The sequence below is a fragment of the Lepus europaeus genome, chromosome 18, assembly GCF_033115175.1.
Source record: "Lepus europaeus isolate LE1 chromosome 18, mLepTim1.pri, whole genome shotgun sequence".
Classification (NCBI taxonomy): domain Eukaryota; kingdom Metazoa; phylum Chordata; class Mammalia; order Lagomorpha; family Leporidae; genus Lepus; species Lepus europaeus.
In genome coordinates, this window is record NC_084844.1 from 71,873,339 (window position 1) to 71,879,821 (window position 6,483).

General features: G+C 45.3%; 1 pseudogene; it reads right to left on the reverse strand.

Annotated features, from left to right (window-relative positions):
* Window positions 1-4,247: 4,247 nt before the first annotated feature.
* Window positions 4,248-6,264, reverse strand: LOC133746997 (alpha-globin transcription factor CP2-like; annotated as a pseudogene).
* Between the last annotated feature and the right edge of the window lie 219 nt (window positions 6,265-6,483).

A 6,483-nucleotide genomic window follows, 5' to 3' on the forward strand; every position in this document is an offset into this window, starting at 1 on the left:
AACTAAATAAATAAAATCTTAAAAAAAAAAATAAAAGGTACATTTGTTCATGTGAGCATTATTCAGAAGACAAGAACAGGATATGAAAATAGCCACACAGTCAACAGATGAATACAGAAAACATGATACACACACACACCATGAATCACATTCAATACTAAAAAAATATATTCTTTTGTCACAACATGGATCCAAATGTATGGATGTGGATATCAGAATGCTTGAAGTAAGGCATAGAAAGATAAATACCACACGTTGTCACTTACATGAGGAATCTAAGAACATCAAACTGAAGCATAAAACAGAATAGTGGTTACCAGGGGCTGAGATTGAAGGAAATAAGATGGTAGTTTAAGGACACATATTTGCAGTTAGGAGATAAATTAACTCCTTGAGACCTAACACACAGTGCAGTATATTGAATATAAATGCAGTATTAGATGGTCACAATTTGTTAAGATCTTAAGTACTCTTCTATAAACAAATGATCTGAAAGATTGGTTGATTGTCCTATCATTAAATAATGTATATGTACAAGGAGACACAAAAAGGTTAAAAATACGATAAAAATGTGAATTTTCCACAAACCTGAAGTCTCCTCACAAAGAAGTTTGTGAAAAATGGGATTACAAGATATCATGAATTTTCCATAATATTTTAAAAGTCCTCTCACATATCAAAATATCAGGTCACAGAATCTAAGTATATACAAATTTTATATGTCAATTATACTCAAATATTCTTGAAAAAGTACCCTATATTAAATTATAAATTACAAATAATTTAGGAATCTAGACTTGTATCTTTGGGATTGGGAAGGTTATCAGGGAACAGAAATAATTTTTAAAGCACTCATAAATGTGACTAGCTGAAATGTCTATTTTGAGAGTTCAAAGGCAGATGATCACCTGTCAAGATAATGTGTAAGGTCTAAGATGACTTCCAAGTACCAAATTACAGTGGCCTCCTGCCCCTCTAACACTTTGACAAAAACCTTGAGCCGAATACCCTGTTTTGTTTTTAATTTCCCAGGTCTATGACACTTATGTCAGCAACATAAAGTGAGGTCAGAACCCCAGAAAGAGCTATGCTGAGAGGCCAAGGTCCGGGACTGAGTCCCTGATTCCGACATCTTTGGGAAACTGGGGGAGTCAGGTCACCCTGGGAAGAACTGAGCACCCCATGAACAACAGCCCCTCGCCTGCATAGACCCCATCACACAGCCCGCTTTCTCCCTAGCGACCACCTGGTCCCCACTCACTATCGGGAAGACGCGAGGCTGCCGCCACACAGCTGCCCAGAGACGACTCCCCGGCTCCTGGGCCCACAAGTCCCTGCCAGGAAGGGACAGGACTCCTGGGGTCCGGTGCCAGCCCAGCCCCGACCCTGTGGACAGAGGGGCTGAGGGCAGTGCTGGGCCGGCAGCAAGACAGGGCCACAGACTCCAGAGCCCTCCCCGCCTTCCCCATCTCTGCACGCCCGCCCTGCACTCACCTTCTCACGGCTTCTGAGGGGTGCGGAATCCTGTGGGGAAAGACCCTCGGAGGACGGGGGACGAACCTCCCAGAAGCTCCGCCTCCTCCTCAGACCTCTCTCTGCTGCAGAACTGGACAGATTATGGCGTCAAGATCCTGCGCGATTATGTAGCGTTTATTCTACCGCTCCTGATTGGACAGGTCAGATAACCATGAGCACGTACTACGTCACAAAGGATGCAACCAATCACCATCCTCCACAGCGCTGACGTGCAAGATGGGAAAAAATAAGAGGGAGACCTGGGATCAGTACTGAAACTTCATTCTCCAGGGCTCCGCCCTGCCTGCAGTGGGAGGGCTTTTCACCCCTGGTCCTGCCTCCTGCTGGGCGCCCTCCTGCTCCCTGGTCCCTGTCACTCAGAGGATCCTACCTGGAGGGTGCAGGACCCTGCTTCAGGTCAGTTACAGTCTACTGGCTGTGTACTGGCAGCTGAGCCTTCCTTTTCCATTGTATATGTGACATGTTTTTCTGTTGAGACATTTGTGATTTTTAAATATTGCTTTAAAGAATGTTTAACGACATCATATAATTTCATCATTTCCCTTTCTTTTGCCATTTTTTTTCATTTGCCTACTGTCCTTAAATATTATTTTCTGTTTGTTATTGCTTGTATATGTGTGTGTGTCTGTGTGTATCTTTCCATGAATCTCATTTATCAGTTGTATTTGTTTTTATATTTCATGGATTAGCCCTGTATATAATCATCCAACATATTCATATGTGACTGCTCAGAAATTGACTTCAACACCTTAGAATTTCTTTTTTGCTGTTAAACTTCACTGACTATTCCTGCAGTAGAAAGATGAAGAGAGATAAGTGCAGGCATCGGGGTGTAGGTTTACTCTTTTTTTTTTTTTTCATGTTTCAGGTTAATTTTAATGAACAAAAATTTCTGTATAAAAAACATTTAAATGTTGTCAAAGGGGCCAGCACTGTGGCACATGGGTTAATCCTTTGCTTGTGGCACTGGCATCTCTTATGGGCGCCAGTTTTAGTCCAGTTGCTCCTCTTCCAGTCCAGCTCTCTGCTGTGGCCCGGGAAGGCAGTGGAGGATGGCTCAAGTGCTTGGGCCCCTGCATCCACATGGGAGACCAGGAGGAATGTCCTGGCTCCTGGCTTTGGATTGGTGCAGCTCTGGCTGTTGCAGCCATTTGGGGAATAACCAATGGAGGGAACACCTTTCTGTCTCTCTCACTGTCTGTAACTCTACCTGTCAAATAAATAAATAAAATCTTTTAAAAAATATCAAATGCATCACACATACACAAATCCAAATCTAATACAGAATATTTGAACTTTGTTCACTTCCACATATTCTGTGAAGAGATTTCTGGATATACTTTTCATGTGAAAAGAGAAGACCAATGGCTATACAGTTATACACATGCAAACACACCCAGACACCACACAATCATTCTTAAGAAGAAGAAAACATATGATGAAAATGTCAATGGGATTGCAATAAATTTCTTATAAAGCTTAAATAAAAGAATACTACATGAATAAAAGGACACTACATGAATAAAAGTGCTACACACAGAGAGAGGAGAGGCAGAGAGAGAGAGAGAGAGACAGGTCTTCCATCCAATGTTTCACTCCCCAATTGACTGCAATGGCTGGAGCTTCATCGATCCAAATCCAGGAGCCAGGAGCTTCTTCTGGGTCTCCCATGTGGGTTCAGGGGCCCAAGGACTTGGGCCATCTTCTGCTGCTTTCCCAGGCCACAGCAGAGAGCTGGATTGGAAAAGGAGCAGCCAGGACTAGTACCGGCACCCATATGGGATGCCGGCATGTCAGGCCAAAGCATTAACCCACTGTGCCACAATGCCAGCCCCTAAAAGAACATTCTAAACCAAGAGCAGATGCAAAGAAGAGAACATGAAAGCAGGGATTAGCCTAAGTCATTAGAAATCATTTTGAGAATGTCATTCAAGCACAGTGAGTTTTGGTTATAGATAATCCCAAATTTTCAAAACCTAAAATTCTCTGATTGTGATAACTGATGACACTTAAAAAAGCATCTGTGTATTGCAAGACTCAATTTGTGCATCATCATGTAGGTGTGGTGTGCCTCTCCCAGTGGCTACCCCTCGGTTCACATGCAGGTTATGTCCTATTCATCAGAAGAGCCACAATAGGAAACCCAGGTGAGCACAGCTGTGAAAGGAGGCATTGTCGGTGCTGGATGGTGAAGAACAAGTGCCATGGTGCTTGGGCTTGGATTTCAGCATCACTACATACTAGCTGCCTGTTCTGTCGCATCCTACAAGGGCACCACTACGTGTCTCCCTGGCCTCACCTGCAGTTACATACATACATGTTTATTAAGAGGATTGACCAAGACAATCCATGAAGAATTTCTCTCACTTCCTGGCCCATTGAGTGTTAGCTAAAATTATTACTAGTCGTAACACTACAGGGGAACCAAAAGAAAAATTATCTCCATATTTCTCCTTACTAGTGAAGTTTTCAAAGACCAACTGTGGCAAAAAGCAGAGATGCTCACATGTTCAATGCAAAGGAGACTGAGAGCCTAGTCTTAGGAATATAGGTGTACATTTTTATATTCGGTAAAAATCACATGGCTCCATATTACATATAACATCTTTCCACACAACAGCACACAGTACTCCTCATCATCATGCCCTACAAACACCCTAAATGATGAGGAGTTTCTACTGACATTCAGCCACAGGATCCAGAAACTGTATCTAGGAAACAGCTGCAGAGCTGCATGCTGGGCAGTGGTCTGTGTGTACCACGAAAGCTTGAGCCAACACAGACGGCTGGGATTCTGCCTCCATGGCCCAGACTCCTCCATACACAGATGGGTGAGGTGCCTGCAGATCACAGTTCATGCCCATCTCGAAGAAGTCAGATTGCAAGAGGTGAAGGAAGCGGTAGCCTCTGAGCACAGAATGCCCACACCTAAGTATGATATGGTAACTATCATTGGTTTCTGCTTTCATTGTGTCCAGAATAAAACAGGCTTCTTCCTGATCATCTCACTGATGAGCACATGGATCCCTGTCAGCCCCTTTTTCTAAATATGGCTAAGCTGGTGCGGGGGAATGCTGAAAATTTGAGCAATCTTCTCTGTCAATTCACAGCTGTCGTTCTTCCAGGTAGACGGCATGGTACATGAAGAAAGTACCATTTGAGTCTCCATCCTCATGCTTCTGCTGCTCTCTCAAGTGCAGTGATTCCTGACAAACATAAATGGTTAACCTTGGATGCACCATCCAGCCTTTTTTTTTTTTTTTTTTTTTGACAGGCGGAGTTAGACAGAGAGAGACAGAGAGAAAGGTCTTCCTTCCATGGTTCATCCCCCAAATGGCTGTTACGGCTGGCGCGCAGCGCCGATCCAAAGCCAGGAGCCAGATGCTTCCTCCTGGTCTCCCATGTGGGTGCAGGGCCCAAGCACTTGGGCCACCCTCTACTGCCTTCTCCGGGCCATAGCAGAGAGCTGGACTGGAAGAGGAGCAACTGGAAACAGAACCTGGTGCCCCAACAGGGATTAGAACCTGGGGTGCCAGCGCCACAGGTGGAGGATTTGCCAAGTGAGCTGTGGTGCCAGCCACCATCCAGCCTTCTAATGAATTAAAAACCCTGATTCCATCTGCAGGGCCACAAATTTGAATCCCATTACGTCTGGTTTCAATAAATCTGCCCCTGGGAAGTCTGTGAAGAGCCTTGAGAATGTAGAAAACCAGTTTCAATGCCACCACTGCTGAGCTTCCTGAGGTGTGGTTGTTGGCAAGAGGTTATCTGCTACTGGAGGGGGTGGCTCTGGCTGGTGGTTTGGTGAACCAATTCCTTCCCCAAGAGAAAAACTGCTGTGGGAGCTGTTGAAGCTAGGTGATGGGGAATTATTGACGTATGTTATTTCGGGCCATGGAGAACACTCTGTGAGGATGGTCGTGTCATAGGAAGGCTGGTATTTCTATTTTCATGGGGTGTTCATTTCTCCATTTTTTCCCTATCTGATTTTGCTTTCTGTCTGCACCTTTGGGCTTGAAGACTTTGATCTGGCAGCTGGCTGAGTGCAAGTGCTCCGTATATTCCCCATTCTCATTCTCTTTGAAGGTGTCGATTTGTACTCGGAAAAGCACACCCTTTTCTCCACCATGCTTCCTCTTAGTGAACTCTGTGCTGACATAGTGCACCTGAATAAACACGGATGTCCTCTTCGCAGGGTCCCGCAGGAACTCTACTGTGTTTAGCTGGTTTGGATTAGCCCGAGCTCGATTATACCTACAGACACTGGGATATCTATGTCAAGAAATCTGTCTCCAGGTCGGTTCCACCTCCAGCCCTCCAGCTGCTGATGTTCAGTGTACTGTAGCCTTCTCTCATGGACCATTGCGTGGAATTTACTCTAACCAATTTGCCATTAATTTCTGGAAGTTCTCCAAGTTTTCTATTGTCTACCATTCGAATTTTACAAGACCGTCCTTGACTGAGATATGTCAGGGTTCCATCATGGAGTTTCACAGCAGGTGAGGTGGCAGCACAAAGCACATACTGGAAAGGTAGGATTTTATTCTCATTATCAGCAGGCAAACTTGACTCTTCTTTCTTCAAAACGGGCAATGCAAGGACATCACCCATGCTATAGGCTCCAGCACCCAGTTCCTGGCCCATCCCGGACAGGCTAGCATCGAAGTCCTGCACCAGTCCGGATTCCATCACCATATCGGCCAGAGGCAGCTTCAGAGCCCAGGCCATGCTGGCTCCCTCCGCGCCTCAGGAGACACTGGTTCTTGTACAAAGGCACGGAGTGTGGTTCTACTCAACGCGCCAAGACAGCGAGGAAACTCCAAACCCAGAGCTCCCAGCGCAGAGCCCACCCCCCACTGGCACTGTCTGCACAACTAATTGCTCACACCCTTGGCTCCTGGCTCTCTGCTGCCCCGACTGCCAAGAATACCCCCTGGCCAGCTCTCT